The following is a 21,577-nucleotide window of genomic DNA, read 5'->3' on the forward strand; positions in this document are numbered from 1 at the left end:
GAGGGGGGTATGTGGTTGTTTTAGCTAGTGGAGCTTGGATGGTTTGGGAAGTGGTGGTAAGGGGTGAAGCTTGGTGCGTGTTGTGGGGATAGATCAACAGTAAGGGGCTCTTGAGATTGAGCCAGTGGTGGGATGAAAGCAGGTTTGGCGGGTATGATGGTGGAGGATGCCCTTTCATCCAAGCCTGGTACATTTCGGCCATTTGGTGCTTCAGCTTATGTAACTCCTCTTTCAAACCAGGCTCGGATTCTTCCTCCTCTCTCCGCTGGTCAATAATACTCGCGTCCAATTCTTTGCCAGCCATGGTTGCCTTGTGTTTAGACCTGGTTTTGCATGGGTGGGTTGCCAGAATGCCAAACAAACTAACCATCTTCCTGTTCTCAGTGAAAACAGCAAGCTTGTTAGCATTTAAGATTTAACAGATAGGCAACCACACGTTTGGGATGCAATGTACCTAAACAGTTAACTACTTCTATTATGTATTCGAACGGTTGCATGCTTCATCCCGTCCTTAACTAACTCTTTCAGTTTACAGTTTCCCTTCTCTCTTTTCTTTTTCACTTATTCCTTACTATTGATTTTCCCACTTGCTTCTTGTCGCTCCCTTTTTTTATTTTTGCACTCGCTTTTGTTCTCTTGTTTGCCATTCTTTCTTTCCACTCAATTTCTTTTCTTTTTTACTTCCTCTCTTTTTTTCTCTTTTTCATTTGATGGTTATGATCGAATCCTATGGGGATTGCCTACGTATCATGACACTGCATGAATGAGATCATTACGCAGTTCAGGAGATAAGTGCGAAATAAAAGAAAGACACATTTTTTGGGTTTCAAATTTTCATGAAATAAAAACATTCTGATTTTTCCTCTATTACAACGACTCCGTCTTACAGACTTAAACATAAAAACTAACAGACTCCATAAGAAACTACAATACAGACTCGAAAGTAGACTATCAGACTCCAAAAGAAACTGAAAATACAGACTCGAAAAATAAAATCAAAAATACATAAGTGCCTCAACTACTGCTCCAGGGGCCCGTGGGACATCAGTCCGTCTCGACGCGGACCTACGCTTCATATGTTCTTGGAGGCGAAATAGGTCGTCCAAGATCTGACGGACAAAAATCATAACTGCAGCGAAGAACATGGACCTAGTCATGTCCTCACATTCGTTGCACTTCATCATAATATAGTCAGCAATCCTTCTAATCCTCTCCCTGACGACACCTTTCTCCTGTAGCAGACGTCCAATCTGTTGAGATCTGGCCTCCAAAACTTGTGTGGCTGTTTGATTTTGCTCTTGTAATTGTTGTAGGTCCTCTTCTAGTTGTGACATCAAGGCATAGCAGTGTTCTCTTTCTGCTTTGAAGTTCTTTGCTTGCTTGGTCATTTCGCTCTTAAGGACATTAATCTTTTTCTTCAACCCCATGATTCCATTGTTGTATTTTTCCTTCAACTGTTGAACGAGACGTGCCCGTTCCTCCGCATTCATGGCCAACTTTGTTCGGGCCTTAGCTAGCTCGCCCCCGGTCTTTTCCAATTCAAACCCATAGTCGCATACTTTCCGCCTAAGGCTGTCTATAAGTTTCTCATCCTTTTCACTTCTGGCAGGGTTCTCAGCTGCTATTTTCATCTTCTGGATTTGGGCTCGGAGGGCGTCATTTTCTTTGGCTAACCTTTTCTTTTCACCCTCATCCGCAGCGACTAGCAAACCACTCTCAAATTAAAGATCTCTGACTTGCTTTTCCAACTTGCTTATGGTGGCTCTATACTAATTTTCTTTGGTCAACCAGGCCCATCGTTCCTGCGACGCTTCAACAAATTCCTGGATGTGAGGCCTTTTGGCTGGCCTTTTAGGTTCGGCCCTTGCACTGTTCTTTTTTCTATACCAAGCAAGATAGCCAGGTGAGACCTCGCCTTTGGACAAGTCACGCACTTGGGTGTTTGCTGTCTAATACTGGCACTTGTTCCAAATATAACGAACTACTTCTTCATGAAATTGGCCATCAGAGCGGACTTCGACTGCATGAACACTAAGATCTTCATCTGGGTGCACTAGCTGGCATCTTCCCAACTGTCTCATCACCCGGTATGGGGTATAAGGCTAGATGCCTCGAAGGCACATTAGGAGGAAGTAAGGACCGGTGGTAGGCATATAAACAATTTCGTCAATAGGAAGCCAACCCGTGTCCACTCTATCTGCCCTGCCGTTACGGAACGAAGGCGGGATATCCACTCTCCAAACCCTTCTAGCATTTTGAACCCTGAGACCCTTGTGCCGAACTCTTCAATGAAACTTTTGCCTGTAGATCCGTAATTCATATATCGAGGAAGATGACACAGATGCTCAATCATCCATATTTGTAGTAGCATATTGCACTCTCCGAAAAAATCCACTCCAGCTTTGCAGGCCGTGAGAGCTCGGAATATCTCAGATACTAACATATGGGCGAGGGTGCTCTTGGCATTGGTAATCAAAATATTAACGACTCCAGCTACCCGCAGATCAATATTCCCATCCTTCTGGGGAAACACTAGAAGTCCTAAGAAGGCCACCATGAAAGCGAATCACCTATGCTCTTCCCATTTTGATCGGTTCCCTTTGCTACAAATTCCACTTTCCGGGTTGTCAAATCCTCTTACATGCCCGTACCGCTGGTATATGAATCGTAGAGTGGAAAAACCAACCGCCAAGTCTGCATACTGGACCTGCCTGCTTATTTTTAGCAAATCCAGAAATTTGTGAGGGGTGACGGTGCTTTGAGCGACCAGGTATTTATGTCTTAGACCGTCGGTACTCCCAGCATAACCCGCTATCTCTTTTAAAGTAGGTGTGAGTTCAAAGTCTGAAAAATGCAGAACGTTGTGAGTTGGGTCCCAAAATGTCACTAGTGCCCTTATTGTGTCTCCTCTATACCTGATCTTTAGTAACCCGGTGAGCCCCCCCAAGTAAAGGTTGACCATGTCTCGTCCTTGCTCACCCAAATCTTCCCACCACATGTGTAGTTCCAATGGAATCTTGGACATGACCTTCATTGGTAAATATTGGCTCGTGCTCATTCTGCACATTTAGATTAAGGTGACTGGTTTAAAGACAAAGTGAATCTTATTTGAAAACTGATAAAAGGCTTATTTTGAAAAAATCAAATAAATCAGGGATACTTTTGCGAATACGGCCCTTCATCACTTCGAAATGGAAGTTTTTTTAGGGTTGTGTTCGCTAAATGGCCAAAAACTGTCAAAGAAAACCGTCGATGGCTATTCTTGCAAAACGTCCTTCCGGCGTCCCGTTGGGACACTTGTCTATTTAGACATGAACGACATCACCCACTTTTATTTATGGAAAAAATGATGACACTTCACATTTTTTAAAAAAAATTTCAAAAGCGAGGCTGGACTCGATGAGGGTTGCCTACGTATCCCACGTCCGGTGAGAATCAAACCCGCATAGTTTGGCCAGTTTTGACACGACGAGGAAAGACAAAAACTATTTTGGACTAACCCTTTTTGCTTTCTCAAGAAATCACTTTTCCCTTTTTCAAGAAATCTTTTTTTTCTTTTTTTTTCAAACTTTCGGCAGAGTTTCGGGATATTTTGAACACCATTTTTTGCAAACAGGTGAAATCCTTTCTCATACATCAAACTTGGTTTTACTTTGATTTTCCTACCTAATCCAGAAGGCGGTCAACTTGCAAGCCGAAACAAATGAATGCACATCTAGCATGTAAAAATGCATCAGGTTGGTCTTTTATTTTCGGGTACACCTGTCCTAGACGGACCCAACCCCTGTGTTGAGTACCCAAAGTCAAATGCACATGATGAAAGAAAATATTCCTACTAGGGAAGCGGCATGAGGCTATGTTATTCTAGGATTAAAACCTGGGTATATTGTTCTAGACCTGGCTTACCTGAGCGGACAACTCGAGCCGAGGAGAGCAGCGTACCGGTTACCAAAAGATCATCCGGCTTTGCAACTTGTCTGAACCTCGTTCTAAATTAGGGAATGACACTAATAGAAAAGAAGTTACGCCAGCATGCACTTCCCAGAAGATTAGAAGAGAGGAGTTTCGTAGCAGTTTATAAACAATTCAGATAATATCAAAGTGGTAAAAAGCAACATTTAGAAAATTAGGCCATAACATGTAAATAAAATCAGATAATAAATAAAAGCAAAATATAACAATTATTCTAAGCTCGAATTCTTGAACCCTGAACTAGAGATTCTGGGTTCGATCCACAGCAGAGTCGCCAGAGCTGTCACACATCCTTTTTTACACTCCGAAAGGGGCATATGGGAGTTTTTCCAATTAAAGTGACAATAACCGAAACGGGATTATTTGTTCAAATTTAGAGTCGCCACTTGGGATAATTTATGGTGTCCCAAGTCACCAGTTTAAAATCCCGAATCGAGGAAGTTGACTCTTATTTATGGTCTGCGAACACAGAAATCTGGGCAAGGAATTCTGTTAACCCGAGAGAAGGTGTTAGGCATTCCCGGTTCTGTGGTTCTAGCACGTCGCTCTACTATTATAATTGGCTTAATTATCTGATTAGTTATATATTTTAAACCTATTGTGCATTTTAACACTTTTAAAACCGCTTTTAATAATCCAATTGTCATACAACTAATTATTTGATTACACGTTGCGAATCATGTCATGAGAACCGCACCCACGATCTACAACATATTTATTTTATTAACAAAATAAAATTATGGTCGGATAACATAAATGTACCCCCAGATTTTAAAATTGTGTATCAGAACTATGTCATGGGAACCGTACTCGTAGCTATGACACTTTATTTAATTAACGCGCCTATAGAAAACTACGAGAATTCAAGGCGTTTTTCTAAATTAGTTAAGATAATTAATATGAGGGCCATAGATTAGGTGACTCAATTGTGTGATTGGCACGACTCAATTTCTTTCAAAGGAAATGCATTCAATTAAATGAACTACGGATATTTATATTTAAAAATAATTTGAAATTAGATATCCCAACTACACCACGGGAGTCATACCCGTAGTTGTGATGATTTAATTACGTGCCTAAGGTAAACTACGAGGGATGATGTTTGATCTAAATTTGGCATTGTAAAGGGACTGCTAATTGAAAGCCTTTATGAGGAGACAGATTAGGCCCATAAGTGTTTGAGAAGAGCCGGGACAAGCACTAGGCCTAATGTTATCTGAAAGTATTTATTCTAAAAGAACGTGGCCAAAGGAGGAATGGTGGGCCTCAAATTATTGAAAGCCAATCGACGGGTGAAATTTGCTGAAGGCATTTGGGCTCGATATTGAGCCCAGAAGTGAAGGCAAAGCAGAACCAAAGCATTCCGTGCCTGGTTTCAAACAGGGTGGCTCAACTGGGCCAAAGCCAGGCCCAATCACTACCAAGGCCTACTGAATCTCTTAAACTACACTTAATCAACAATTGCATAAATCCTGTAAATTAATAATGCCTAACCAAACCAAAGAATAACTAAATCAACTTGTACAAAATTAACGATTAAAATTTTTTTTACACAAAACTCAAATCCTAATAGCTCAACATCCCTAATATCTAGTTGATCATTAATTAGAGCTTTACAAGACATGATGATCCTCTGCTAATGCAAGCTACTCCAGCCCATGAGGTTTGGTAATTCAAAAGAAGTTTGTGTTTTCAAGGCTAGCTACAGAGCTAGCTTGCAAATCTGCAACCACATTGTCACAATTGAAAACAAATGAAAATAAACGGTTAGCAGGACTGTAATATTTCCATGACTTTAACACACAAAACACTCAGAGAAAATACATGCCAAACAACTTCTTCTAAAGTCATTTCAAGGAACACTGAAGGTTTATAACTCTCAAACACCACAAATTTACAGTAACAAATAAGCAAGAGCCCATAGCAATTCAAAACACCAGAAGTTAAATCATACTGTTGCTTGTAAGTTCATGTTATTATCATGCTCATACCATTATTTAAACTACTATTGGCTTCACAACAGCATTCTATCCATTCAGATCCATGAGTGTGACCAACTCACACTCAGATTCAACACTTAAAGAAAACTGCAAATGCTAATATACCATTCAAGCTTGCTTTATTCACGGATTGAACTTGTACTAGCATATTCAACTTGTAATCAAACAAATTATGTCTTAACTAGATTTAAAACAGTCCAAATATTGATCACAGCTGATATAGGATTCATGCACTATGATATGAAACAAACAGTAGGTAGACTTTAACTATAAACAAATAAACAAAAACACACATTTGCTGCACAGATTTTGGACAGAGATATAGCTAGATTAAACCATATCTTTGAGTCCATATTTTAAGGAAAATTCAACAAGAGATAGACTACATACCTATCAACAAGGATAAACAGAAGAGGAAATGACCAAATAACACCCAAACTTGAAAGCAAATAAAGCTTTGATTGAACAGAACCAGTCGAGCAATAATCAGCAGCCCATGGTGCTAAGATTCAACAGCTTCTCAACCCAGAAAATACACCAAAGAAAAGCAGTAAAACTGAAACAGGCCTTTTAGAAATTCTTCTCTTAGTTTTCCCTTTTGTTTTCTGTTTTTCTTTTTTTGTGAGAGTTCAGCTCCTTTTAGTGAAGGAGTGTTACTCCTTTTATAGAGTGTGAAGTGTGTGCCCTAGTGAGGAATAATAGAAAATCAGAGAATCTGTTAGCCCCTAAAAGCATCTTCCTAACAAAAATGGGACAGCTGACAGCCTCTTATTGGCTTCAGCATTTTGTGCTGGCCAAAATTGAGCCAGCTGCCCCAATTTCTAGAAGCTTCTTACATTAGTCTTATCTGAAAATCCTATTTCATACCTTTCCCATTACCCCTTAAGTATTTCATTTGTTCAATTAACCCCTTATAACATCAATTTGTTTACAAATCAGAACCAACAAAACAAATCCAAAATTAGCACAAATCAAAGACTGAAGAGACCAAAATATTTATGCAATTAAACATTAAACTAACTCTAACCCTAAATAATTTTAACATGAATCACTCTGGAATGAGGCGAAAACAGAAATCGACAAGAAACTACTACCAAAACGACTCTCACCAAAAGACTGTTAAAACTTATTAATCAAACTATTGAGATGAAGATTTAACAAATTCTAATAAACACTAAAATTAACCTAAGATCAATTTAAAACTGGAACCATGCAAGCTAAAAGGGAAGACAATGATGAAAGAAAAACAAAAAGTGTCCTTACCCAAAACCTGACCCAGAAGAAATAACGATGATGAACTCTGATGAGTGGATAGAACCGATGAGTTTTGACCAAAATCCGACGAGTCTACCCAAATCCGATGATCTCGGAATGACATAAAACTATCGTCAATCGATTTCTCTTGTTGAGAGCAATCTATTAACGTATATTTTAAGTCAAAGCGAGTCGGATTTTTGTGAAAAAATCGAAAAAGAAAATTAGGGCTTTTTCTGGAATCCCTAGATTTGAAATTGAGAACAATCTGTTTGATTTTTTGGGAGATTAATGGTGGCTTAGTGGTGAGGTGGACGTGAACAGTATGGGGTGTGGATTCTAGCGGATTTGGAAGTCGTTTGGTGGTGTTAAGGTGGTGGCCGGTTAATGGAGATTTTCGGGGCGACTAGGGTTCGCGTTATGAGAGATGAGAGAGGAAGAAGAAGTGAGGAATGAATTTAGCGTTGGGGGGGGGGGGAGGGGCTATCTTCGTACAATCTTATACGAAACCAAAGCCAAGTTCCCAGCCGTTGGATCACACGAGATCACCGGTTGTGATGAAAGGAAGCAGAAACGGGGTCGTTTGGTTTGGGGGGGGGGCCTGGACCGAGTAGCCTGGTTTTGGGACTGGTTTGGACCAAATTTTTGGGTATAAAATTAGCCCAATTCAAATTAGCCCCTTTCTTCAATTCCTTTTTTTTATTTCCTTTTCTTCGTTTTTTCTTTAATTAAAAATCCTAAATTAAATTTCTAAATTAATTTAAATTGTAAAATTAAGCTAATTATCTAACTATAATATTTATAAAATTAGTTGACCCTAGATTAAAAGAGAAAAATTACTAATCTAAAATTAAAAGCTAAAAATATAAAAGTGAACTAATTTTTGTGATTTTTATCTTAATAAAACAATTAATTAACTAATTAATCCTAAAAATATGAAAATAAAATTTCGATGCAATGCATGATATTTTTTGGTATTTTTCATAATTTTAATAAAATTAAACGTGCACAAAAATGCAAGCAATTAATAAAAATAAAAAAAATCCTACAAAAATTCTATAAAATTGCAAATAATTTAGAAAAAATCTATTTTCTTTATTTTTAGGAGTATTTTATATAGGGCAAAAATCACGTGCTCACAGTCCCGGGTTTGACTTTTTTATTGACTTTAGGCTTTTGATTACGGATTCCACCTTTATCGATTGAAATTGTTTCTTTAGGCTTTATTTGATATATTTGAGTTTCTTTTGGCTATTTTCGAGCCGTTTGGAGATCGGTACGTGCGGAATGGCATTTTTGGAGCATCGATTGGCTTGCTCGGTATTGGATTTGGCTAGTTCGAGGTACGTAACACTTCTAAACTTGGTGTTGAGGGTATGAAACCCCAAATTACGTGTTATGTGTTTGATGTTGAGGTCACATACATGATAGGTGCCGGGCGTAGGGCATGCTCTGTGTAAATTGTGACTCAGCTATTTCTGTGGTACTATGTAGTTACCTGATCTTATCTGTAACCATGTAATCTCTACGTGCTAGAGTAATTGAGCTATGATCCATGTTAGAAATCATGTATAGGCTACATGCTTATCCTGTTAGGACCTACTGAGGTCATTTCTGCTATTGAGTTATTTACTTATATTGCAATTACATACTCAATCGTACGCATTAATATGCAGATTATATCTTAGTCTCTGTTATCATTTATTGATACATCACATCATTATTTTTTGGTTGATTTTCATGACAACGTGAGCTCGACAGACTGGAGAGATCGATGACTGAGCAAGGCCGATGGCCTGATTATGAGGATATTATTGGGATCGGGCTACACGCTGCAGCAAGTATCATTAATTTATCTATGGTATCGGGATGCACGCCGCAACATGTTTTATTAATTATGACATGATTGGCTTATTATAGCGCTTGGGCTGAAGGAGCCCCTCCGAAGTCTGTACACATCCCCAGTCTACTGAGTGCGAGTGCTGAGTGTGAGTGTCGAGTGATTGGGAGGATTGAGTGACTGTGAGGACTGAGTGACTGTAAGAATTGAGTGATTGGGAGGACTGATTCATTGATACACTGAGAGTATTGTCGCGCCCCCTTTTTTCCATTCGCGGGGAAAGTTCGGGTTTCGACATTCATGGGGGAACAACTTGTTTCCTTTTGGGAATTGGGTGTTTGAAGAGTCTCCACCTAACGGATTATGGTGCGTTAGGGCACCTAGAGTAATTAACTCGTGTAACTAGTTTGCATTACCAGATATTAGGGTAAGGGATCTAAATAACCTTGAGGGGAAGGTGTTAGGCACCCCTCGCGGTCCACAATGGTGGGTCCCGGCCGAACTTAAACTATATGAATTAGTCAATTAACAAGTAAGCAAGTATTTGCAAATAAAGTAGCTTTCCCCATCTAACAAGTAAGAAACTATATAAATTATTGTTACTTTTCACTTTTGGTGTGTTTATAACTTTACCATTAGCTTCTTATTTTATTTAGTAGCTCCTTTTTCAATTAGTAGCGTCTTACTTTTACAAGTTTTCGTGATCAATAAGCTTTTGGTTTTCTTAATTGTACGGTTCTTTCCAAAGGTGGAATTTGTGTGAACCGGGTGGCTCTTCCCGATGATGGATGGCATGATAACCTTCTTAAGGGTTTGAGTCTGTTTTCTTTTTGTTTTCTGTAAATAGTAGCAAGTGAAAAAGAGTGTCTCCGGCAAAGCTTCACTTGGGCCTAACACATTTACCTTTGACCTTATGGTTAGAAACAAATTGATGTGTAAAGGATGGTGATAGTTGTGGCATTTATACTCTTGTGTTGACTATACAATCATCGAGTGGTTTTTTGGGACCATTTGTGTTGCTCAAATCTTAGCTAAGGTTGTTGTGGGACCTCGAATCTGTCTCTTTAGCAATCCAATAGCTTGTGTGGTGAGGTATTGATTTGCAAGTCCAAGTCCTGTGCCAATAAGTCTAGAACTTGCCCTGAATGTTTGTCTAGGCGAAATCCTAAGTGTAGCTCAACTTGAGAAATGACTATAGGCTCTACTTGATCCAAATTAAGACTTGAAAGCATCCATATCCCACCAAATATGCTATCCCTATTCAACCTCGTTGAGCCATAGCCCTTGTTCTTTCAATAACCATGATACAAGCCTTTATACGTTCTAAAATGACCCTATCTTGGCACCTGATCTTTCCTTAGCACAATTGGCAAAGGTATAAGTTTGGGGGAAGAGACTAGGAATGCAAAAGTGATAAAAGGTACAAAATGAATAAAGGGAAGGCAAAAGAAAAAGAAAAAGAAAGAAAAGCCAAAAAGTCACAAAGAAAGTGAACAATGTAGAAAAAATGAAGGGATTCAATAAAAGCAAAGATGAAAGGCTTGGAATGATAAGAAAGGAGAAAAAGGATTGACATGAACAAGAAAGAGTGATAGTGTGTCTCTCTAATCCCCTACGGAAGAAGTAAAAGACTCAAAGAGACAATAAAATGTGAGCCGAAATGAAGAAAATGAAGTGCTTAAGGATAGATGAAACCTTCATAGACCGATATATCCTACCTTGAACCAAAAGCCTTCATTTCATTCCCGCAAAAGCCCTATATGAGCTTGAGTTGAGTGAGCTTACATTAGTGGTGATTCACATGAGGGGAAAACTTATGGTACTTAGAGCCGGACTTGTGACCTTCTTTTGAGAGAGATGCGTGTAATTTTCCTCAATCCTTGTTCTGAGTGCTACAATCTAAAGTGAGGTTTACATATGGAGAGTCGAGGAGTATGAGTTTGGGTTCCACAATGACCAATGTAGAGGAAAGATTTTCCTTGATGAGTTGAGTCAACTCTTGATGCTTTTGTGTCGCACCAAATCCATGGTGCTAAAAAGGTTGTGTATTGTTAATAGTACATTTGAGTTGAGGGTAATTGTTAGTACCAATTGATGCTTGATGAAGTATCCTTAGGACAACTGAAATTTTCCTTTGTTTTATCTTGAGGAGGTGGGAATTACTTTGTTTGCTTGAGGACAAGCAAAATCTTAAGTTTGGGGAGTTGATAACTAGGGATTTTAGACTATCTTATGCTCCTTTTTGCTTAGGTTTTGGATAAAAAAATGTGCAGAATTATTCCCGAAAACTAACTTATTGTGCTTGTTTGCATTGCTTGGTCAAAATGAGGCACGAAAGTCATAACCAGCTCATAAAGGAGTGAAACCTGCACAAGTCTAAAGCTGAGCTAAAAGCGATGACAGCAAAGAAATAGTGCGGCCACGGAAGTTGAACTGCTGAGGTGACCATAATTACGCTCTCAGCGGATTGAGCTTCAGAATTTTGGGCTCAACAGACACCGCTGCCCGTGGTGAAATTGCACGGAAGCGGAATTACCTAACGCGGCCGTGGTCCATATTCCGCTGAGGGCGAAAGTTAGAATCAGAGGACTGGAGATTTGGGCTAAAATGAAGAGCACGTTCAGCGAACATATTTTGCGGCCGCGGTTGAAGACCACGCTGAGGCGGTTGCTTTTACTATCCTAGCGGAATCAAGTCCAGACCAAGCTCATGAGGGAAGAAACGCGGTCCCCGCTTGCTTTTGCGCGGCCGCGGAAGTCCAAGCGCTGAGGAGCTTAATATTACGCTGTCAGCGGAACCTCCGCAAGGGCATTGTTGTCCAGAAATTTCAGTTGTGTATCTCTTTTTCAGATTATTAGGGTATCTGTTGTTTTGTGGAGCACGTGAACAGTCGCTTTTTACCTTTTAGAGTAATTTTAGAGCATTGTTAACTATTAATCTTAGATTTTACTCTTGTAGTTACTTTTTATGGCTTATATTTTATCTTCTCCTTTGATTTCTTCCTTGATTGTGAGTAGCTAAACCCATTAGCTAGGGTTGTGACCAAACCCTAGTGTGGGTATTTAATGGGTCTTCATTTTCAGGGCTTACTTGTTTATGGGTTAATGATATTTACCTTGTTTCATGCTTTAATTGTGGAATTGGTGGTTGCAAATATTGATTCGTGCCTATTTGATTTAGACTCTTCTTGAGAAAGAGAGACTAAGTCTAGGAAATTCAGGCTAACAAGGAATTGGGGTGCATTCAAGAGATTGATAGCCCCAATTAAAGGGTTAAGCCTAGAGATAGTAATACTCGACTTGAGCCAATTTTGCTTGCATTTTTTGAACACCCAATTGGGCTAGAGAAAACCAATTAGGGCAAAGTCACTCAAACTACCGAGAGGTATAGAGTGAATAATTATGTGCAATGGTTATATCATGATCCCAATTATAACAAATTTTCCCTAAGTTTTATATCATGTTAGATACTCACCTAGGTGTAAGTCACTTCCCTAGTGCCTTTTTACCAATTGAGAAAACCCTTACAAAAAAATATTGTACTTAGATTATTTTCATCCTTCATTAGTGTTAAAAGTAGAATAGAAACCAAACAAAGCATGATTGGAAGTGCAATTAAGAACAACGCACATAGCTAGATTAGATAGAAACCCAATTCCAAATAAATATTAGCTCTCTGTGGAAATCGATCCCGACGCCTCGACCGCTCTTGCCATTTTATAGTGGTATAGGGTTGGAACCGATCATTGATCAAATTGGATAATCTTTAAATATATTGTAAACTGTGTATATATTTGAAACAGTATGTTTAGTGGCTATATAGTGTCATTTCCACACCAATCTTGAGGCTGTTATAGTTGGACCATCACTACGGGTCCAGTATCCACCCTTTTTGTTTTTGTTTTAACTTCGACGAAGTCCAGTATCCAGTTTGTCGGCCCTTGATTTTCCCTGTCCTCACAATTTTGAAACATCACATCCTGAAGTTTTCTCTCTCGAGTCGATGTGTGTCCCGACTTCATTTCCATTACCTATATGTTTGTGAAAATGCCCCAAAGAAACTTGAGAGACCAAAAAAATGATACTCAATTGTGGAGTATCAGCTGATAAATCACATTAATAGTAACAGAGAGAAGAGAAGAGAGGTGCAGAACAATAAAAGAAGCAAAGATAGAGACAAAGGAGAATGAGAAGAACTCATATTTTCTTATATCATGATAATTGTGTGAATACAAGTGCTATGCTCTATTTATAAGTGTTGAAAACACAAAAGGAATGCTGAAAATACAAAAGGAATTACAGAATTTGAATTAAAACTATTATTTACTTTTCCCGCCACTTTTAGCTCAACTAAAATTCAAATGTTTCCACCCTTAGCCACTAATATTCGTATCAATACCCCCTAGATGAACAACACCCTTGTCCTCAAGGGTGAAGGAAGGAAATCGAGCTTTCAAAGCAGATGCGAGCTCCCAGGTTGCATAAGAAGAATCCAAGCATGTCCATTTAATTAAGCACTGAGCTACAACCTTATTACCTCGTTTAACCAATTTGCCATCAAGAACAGCTTCAGGAGAGGGGCAATATTGGCTGGCTAGATGAACAACAGGAGGGTGAACAATATTGGAAGAAATGTCATAGCAAAATTTTAGTTGAGCCACATGAAACGTAGGATGCAAGAGGACCTCAGGAGGAAGAAAAAGTTTATAGGCCACTGTACCTATCTTTTTAACAATGGGGTACGGAACAATATATCTTGAAGTGAGCTTGTGATAAGGGAAAGGAGAAAGTGTGGACTATCGATAAGGCTGGAATTTGACAAACACCCAATCCCCCACCTTGAACTGTTTATCAGACCTATGGGCATTAGCATGAGCTTGCATTCTTTGTTGGGCTCGAGTAAGGTGGAATTTGGCTAGCTAAAGTTTGAAATCGCGAAGCAATGCAACCTTTTCAATGGAAGTAGAATCAATCACCTGGTAAGTATGAGAGATATAGAGGAGGAGAATATCTATACAAGAGTTCAAAGGGAGAAGTTTGAATGGCAGTGTGAGGCTAGCATTGTACCACCACTCAGCCAAGGAAAGGAAAATAGACCAGTCTGAAGGGGAATTAGTGTAGAAGCAGCGAAGGTACGTTTCCAACCAGTGATTAAGAACCTCTGACTGGCCATCTGTTTGTGGATGATAAGCAGTGGAAGCTTGTAAGGTAACACCCTGAGTAGTAAGGAATTCTTTCAAGAAAATGCTGATAAAGATGGGGTCCCAGTCACTTGTAATAGAACCTGGAAATCTATGAAGCTTGAAAATGTTATCTAAGAAGATAGGGACTAAGGACTGGGTTGTATAAGAGTGAGACAAGGCAAGGAAGTGAGCATGTTTTGTAAGTCGATGAATGATCACCCAAATGACAGACTTTCCTTTAGACTTAGGTAAGCCCTCAATGAAGTCCATAGTAATGTCAGTCCAAGGAAGAGTAGGTATAGGGAGAGGCTGCAAGAGGCCAGGAGAAGCAGCAGTATCATACTTTTTTCTTTGACATATATTACATTTGTGAATGACATTTCGAATACCCTTCCAATAGAAGTAAGGAAGAACCTTCCTTGTAGTAACATCAATACCAGAATGCCCACCAGCAGGAGAAGAATGCCAAAAAGTGAGAATCTTAGTTCTCAGAGCTGCATCATTACCAATTAGAAGTTTGCCCTTTCTTCTAAGTTGCTGATTAATCCAGGTAAACTGCTTTTGTGGAGTGTGCTGGAGAGAAGCAATGAGGTTAGCAAGTTCAGGATCAGCATAACAGCGATCCAGAATTTCCTTCCAAATATCAGCCTGTACAGAACTCATAAGCAAGCACATGTCTCAACACCCTGAACTCTAGATAATGCATCAGCAGCTATGTTGATTTTCCCTTTTTTACTGAATATCAAAGTCAAAGGGAAGAAGCTTGGCCAACAACCTGATCTGAGAGTAATTGTGAAGCTTCTGCTCTAAAAGGTACTTTAGGGTTTTTTGATCAATCCTCACAATGAAATATTGACTGAGAAAATAATGAGACCACTTGGTAATAGCAAACACCAATGCTAAGAGCTCTTTCATAGATAGAAAGAGCAACATGTCGAGGTGCAAGACTTTTACTGATAAAAGCTATAGGATGATCAGACTGCATTAAGACACCACCAATACCAACACCACTTGCATCAATTTCAACTACAGGGGGCAAAGAACAGTTTGGCAATGCAAAAAGTAGGGCAAAAGTAAGGGCTTTCTTAAGCTCAGCAAATGCTTGATCAACAGAAACAGTCCAATGGATGTTATCCTTCCTTAGCAACTCAGTGAAGGGTCTACTGATTAACCCATAGCCCTTGATAAATTTTCTGTAATAGCCAGCTAATCCAAGGAAACCTCTCGGTTGTTTGACAGTAGTTGGAGAAGGCCATTACTGCACTCCAGCTATCTTTTTTGGATCAGTGGATACTCCTTGAGTAGAAATAAAATGGCACAAGTGTTCAACACTAGGAACACCAAACACACACTTGGATCTCTTGGCCAGTAACTTGTGTTGCATCATAACCTCAAATACTTGTTGTAAATGTTGCACATGGTCTACTAAAGTTAAGTTGTAAACCAAGATATCATCATAAAAAGACCAACACAAATCTTCTCAAGAATGGTTGGAACAAGTGATTCAGCAAACACTGAAATGTAGAAGGTGCATTTGTCAGCCCAAATGGCATGATATTCGTAGTGGCCCATGTGAGTCTTGAAGGAAGTCTTAGGGACATCCTCAGACACTATTCTAATCTGATAATACCCAGATCTAACGTCAATTTTAGAGAAGACAATGGCACCAGATAGTTCATCAAGTGAATCATCTATAAGGAAATTTGTCCTTGATTTTGCAATGGTTTAATTCTCTATAGTCCACACACAATCGCCATGAACCATCTTTTTTTCCCACTACTATCACAGGTGATGTGAATGGACTGTTGATGTATTGGAACACCCCTTGCTATAATATTTCTTTCACTAACTTCTCAATAATGTCCTTCTTCATAGAAGAATACCTATAAGGTCGAATGTTGATTAGTTTAGATCCAGGTTGCAATGGAATCCTGTGATCTAAGGCACCTCTTTGAGGAGGCAGGGTAGTTGGTTCAGGAAATACTTCCATATAAGTGTTGAGAAAATCATGGAGAGGCTGTGATACTGCCTCATTCTTGGAGAGATGCAGTGCATTCAACTGAAGAGGTTGTGGTTGGTCAATCAAGACATGCAGCACGAAGAGTTCCACATTTTCTCCATTAGACTTATTGACAGTCTTTAGGCTTGATATCTGAAAGCATCAGAAACTCCCTTCAAGATATGTTGCTTGCCCAAATAGTTATAAGTCATGGTAAGAGCAGAATAATCCATAGTGACTGGGCCTAGAGTCTTCATCCATAAGGCACCTAAGACCAAATCATACTTCCCAACTAAAAAGACAATCAAATCAGATTCATAGGTTTTGCCTTCTGGCATCCATTGGAAGTTCCTAACTACACCAGAAGTGGCTTTATTATGTTATTACCTAAGCTAACATATGCCACCTTAGTTTGAATCACACTGCACCCCAACCTCTTTGCTGATTCAGAGTCAATGAAGTTGTGTGTGCTACCTCCATTCAATAAAATTTGAATAGGCCTCTTGTCACTGTAACCAGTAACTGTGAGCACGTGATATTTGCCCTGTAGGAATTACTCCCATAAAATACAAGGAAAACAATTTTTCAATTTTTTACAATTTTATAAAATTTTGTGGAAATTTGTGCTAATTGTTTGCATTTCTGTGCATGTTTATTTTGTTAAAACTCATGAAAGACAAACAATACCATGCATTGTATTTAGGTCATTTATATATTTTTAAGGTTAATTAGAAAATAAGTTGCTTTATTAAAATTAAAAATCACAACAAAAAAAATTGGTTTGTTTTTGCATTTTTGGCCTTTTACTATTAAATTAGTAATTTCCTCTTTAAATTTAGGAGTAATTAACTTTCATAAACATCTTAGTAGATAATTAACTTAATTTTATAAATTAATATAATTTAAGAGTTTAATCTAACCTTTTAATTAATTCAAAAGGAAAACAAAATTAAAACAAAAGAACAAAAGAAAGGGGAATGGGAATTTGATTTTAAAACCCAAATTAAACCCAAATCTCGTCTGAGCCCAATCAATGTCCAAACGACCAAGACCCGCCCCAAGTCCACTCCTTTACCCGGTCCAAACCCTCCCCTTTAAACAAAATGACCCCATTTGGTCCCCTCCCATCTCAACCGTTGGATCAATGTGATCCAACGGACCGGAACTCAAGTCCCCCATGTATAAAGGTGTCAAAACCGGCTCACCCCTCCCCCCCCCCCAGTCCAAACCCACTCCCTCCAATCTTCGTCTCTAACCTCAAGAACCCTAAAATCCGCCGCCCCAAAATCCCACCGTCCTAGCCGGCGGCGCAACCCTATTCAGCCCCAAATTTAACACCACACCACCCCTGTTCCCTCCTCTTTCCAAACACCCCAACCGTTTTCCCCAAATATTCATCAAGTTCTTCAAATCTGAGATTGAAGATTGGAGTCCCAGACCCTAACTTACCCAAACTCGCCCAAATTTGTACCCTACAGTCCCTAGGTCTCCCCAAACCCAAAACCCTTGGCAATTTCCCCAAACAAACTCTAGAATTTGTCGAATTTGAAATCTAGGGTTTGACCTAATTTCGGGGTTGGAATTGTGTTGAAGATTTCTGCTCATCGGGGCTCGAAGTTCGCCTTGACATAGCATTCTTGATTAAGGGTGTTCGTTAGGGTGAGTTTCCAGCTTCGATGAAGCATCTCGAGCATGGCCAGTCATTCATCTCTGCTTCCTTTGCCAATACTCTCCGGTTTCTTTGGTTAGTCATTCATTTTTTTTCTTTTCTTTTGTTGTTATTTATTTGTTTCCATTTTCGTCTTCTCTTGATTTTTCCTTTTTCTTTCTTTCTTTTTCTTGCTCAAATCCATTTCTGCTTGCATGTTACGGCATATTAGTTTATAGTTGGTTAATTTAGTAATATTAGTTTAGCAACAGTTAATTTCATTTTTTGATTCATCTCTTTGCCCTTGTTCCTTTTCTTTTGATCTTTCTTTTTTTTTTTTTAAAAGAAAAAAGAGAAAAGGATCCAGAACTCTTTGTGAGTTGTTTGTTTAGGATTGGAAGGTGGGCTTGCTAGTGCAAGAAGCCCAAAGGATTGTTAGAGTCTGCTAATGCAGAAGCCTAAAGAAGCAGGGGGCATTTTGACTCAAAGGCTTGTTGTGGTTAGAAGTAATTAGTAAGTATTTTAAGGGGTAGTTAGGAGATTTGAAGGGGGGGGGGGGGGGAATCTTTCATAACTGCTTAGGAAAGTTCTAGGAAAGAGGGAAATGGGTGGTTTAGCAAACATGTTTGAAGTTCAACGCCTGAAATGTGCAAAAAAGAGAAATTGGGGAGGGGTAGTAAAGAAAAGAAAATCAATCTCTGCTGCCCTAGTACCGCTCTATAAAAGGGTTCACTTCCTCATTTTCTGGGTAGAGATTAGAATACAAAAGGCTAGCAAATGGCTAAAAGATTACAAGTACCATTTTTCTGCACTTAGAACACTGAAATACATAGAGTTTCATAATTAGAAAAATACAGAAAAATCGTGAGCACTGTTCCATTGCAGCTGGGTTTTTCCCACATTTTTGGGTTTTAAAAGCTTGAATACACTACTATTTTCCTGGTCTCAAAACATGGTTCTAGCTGGTTGATAGTTGTTCTTTACTGTTGTCTAAGAGTTGTTGATACTTCTATTTCCTTGCTGAAGTTCTGTGGTTGTTTTCTTCGTGTTACAGGTATATTCATGAGCTTGAAGCAGTAAAATGGGCTTTGAATGTGCTGATTGGGAATGGAATTCTCTTATTCATTTAGCTGAATGTTTCTTTGATATTGTTCTTCAATCAAAAATTTAATACTATTTCAGCTTAGCTTAAGTATTGTCAACACTGATGTTAGTATAGTTGTATGGTTCAAGTGTTTAAGTTATTTTAGATCATTCATAAGTGTCACACCTCCTTTTTCACACACCCCGAAGGTAGTATAAGGGAGTTTTTCCAATTAAAGTGACAATCGAAACGAGATTATTTATTTATTAAATTCAGAGTCGCCATTTGGGATAATTTATGGTGTCCCAAGTCACCGGTTCAAATCCCGAATCGAGGAAAAGATTAACTCTGTATTACAGTTCGCGAACCAGAAATCCGGGTAAAGAATTCTGTTAACCCGGGAGAAGGTATTAGGCATTCCCGAGTTCCGTGGTTCTAGCGCGGTCGCTCAACTGTTATTATTGGTCTAATTATTTGATTTTAAACATGTCCAGACCTATGTGCATTTTTAAACTTTATTAACCGCTTTTAATTAATTAATTTTTAGGAGAAATTCAACGTCATCTAAAACACGTCTTAAACCATGTCACATAAATGCACCCGCGGTCCTCGACATATTTTATCTAACATTGTTGAGATTTGAATTTGGGTCACATGAATGCGCACCCGAGTTTAGGAAGGTAAATTATTAAAATAACGCGCCTAAAGCAACTACGTTTTGCAACTTTGCGAGGGCCATGAAAATTCACTAAATGGCACGCCTCGATTTCTAAGGATACACAAGATTAATTAAATGAGGGCCATGCATTTGAGATTTATTTGGCACGGCACACCTCAAATTACTCCAAAAGGGCTCTACTCAACTAAAGCAAACTACGGATGTTCATAGATTATTTAAAGCTAATTTGAGCTTATTGTGAGGCTAATGGATTTAGAGTGGGAGGAATTATTATAAACTAACACACGATGGTAGGAGTGTAGAGGAAGCAGCACACTACCGTGAAATGTAAACATCATAACAACCTGATTATTTGAACTAACCAAAATTCCCTTTGTTTTACTTGTTGAATTTCCTATAGAAGAATTCCAGAGAAGTACCAGAATGAAGATAAACGACAAGCAATGAATGACTCCACCATCTATTATCCCGTGCGCTTAATTGTATACAACCAACTCATCTGTGGAATACTCCGAAACCATTAAGAAAGAACAGGAGATTTATACGTATTACTTGATCAAATTCATCACAAATATAACGAAACTAAATCCAACACAAATTCAGGACAATGGAACTTCAGACGTTCATCTCCAAATTCAACCAACAAGAAGAACAGGTCAGCCACATATTTCAATCAAAACCACGAGAGTAACATCGCAGAAATGAACAGTAGCCAAAACTGAGGCATCGAATCAACATGTAAGCAACGAAATAAAACAGAGAAAGAAGAGACTGAGCAATGAAATTTTCAGAGACACAAAGGAAAAATTATTACACATTTCATCCTAATAGAGCACCCAATGACGATTACAGCATTTCGAATCGAAAATTCATACCTGAAACGCGAATAAAAATCGAAGAAAAATAAACCCGAACACAGACCAAATCGCCACCGGAACTTCAGCAACTGAACCTCGCTTGGAATCGGAAAGGTTTTGACCCTGTTTTCGGCTCGTCCCAGATCTGTTCTCACTATTGTTCACTCGATTTTTCGGACTGAAATTCCATATCTCTGTTTGTATGTGTGTGTGCATCCTGAAACGGAGAAGAAGCAAAATCAGACGAGGGCTTCTGAGTTGTATCTCTTTGCAGAAGAAGATCGGAACAGTGGGGTGGTCGTTACTGGTCCAAAAAGAAGCTGAGCGGTGGGTGAATTTCAGAAGACGATGACTGGGGGTGGGGTCGTTTGTTAAAAGCTGCGCAGCTTTTTCAGTCCCTTTTCAGAGTGTATTTTACTCCTTCAGATTTTTGGGCGTCTATTTTTTTTTTGGTCCCCCTTATTTTAGGTGTTATATTATATATATATATATATTAGGGGTATGGCTGTCCAACGGGACGGGACGGGACGGGACGAAATTAACGGGACGGGACGGGATGGGACGGGACGACATTTAAGCGGGACGGTGGCGGGACGGGACGAAACGGGACGGGACAAACGGGATGAAACGGTCGTCCCATCCTGTCCCGCTAACAAACGGGATGGGACGGGATGGGACGGGACGGAACGGGACGGGACGGGACGGGTTCGTGGGCCTTAAGTGTATTTTTTTTTAATAAAAAAACGTCTAGTTTTTTGAAAATTACTATGTTTTTAAAGTTTGCAACGGCTAGATTTTTGACTTATTTAATAAACTTAAATGTTACTATGTTAGTATGTTAAAAAGAAAATTAGAAAACTAAGTAAGGAATTATAAAATATTAAAACAAAAGACTTATAATGAAATAATCTAGTAAATATAAATTTATAATAGAGTTATAATTTATTTAATATAATTTCAAAGTATTAACTATTAAGTAACTAAGACAATTCATAAAAATAATTCATCGCTTAGAGCCTTTTATTTTATTAATAGAACTTTCAAATCTCAAATACAAATATA

General features: G+C 38.8%; 1 long non-coding RNA gene across 1 annotated transcript; it reads right to left on the reverse strand.

Moving 5' to 3' along the window:
* Positions 20,293 to 20,967, reverse strand: LOC109226317. Its single transcript, XR_002068029.1, has 2 exons — positions 20,821 to 20,967; positions 20,293 to 20,732 (listed from the first exon to the last, which is right to left on the reverse strand). It is a non-coding gene; the product is annotated as an uncharacterized LOC109226317 (long non-coding RNA).

This window comes from Nicotiana attenuata, chromosome 5 (genome assembly GCF_001879085.1).
Source record: "Nicotiana attenuata strain UT chromosome 5, NIATTr2, whole genome shotgun sequence".
Classification (NCBI taxonomy): Eukaryota; Viridiplantae; Streptophyta; class Magnoliopsida; order Solanales; family Solanaceae; genus Nicotiana; species Nicotiana attenuata.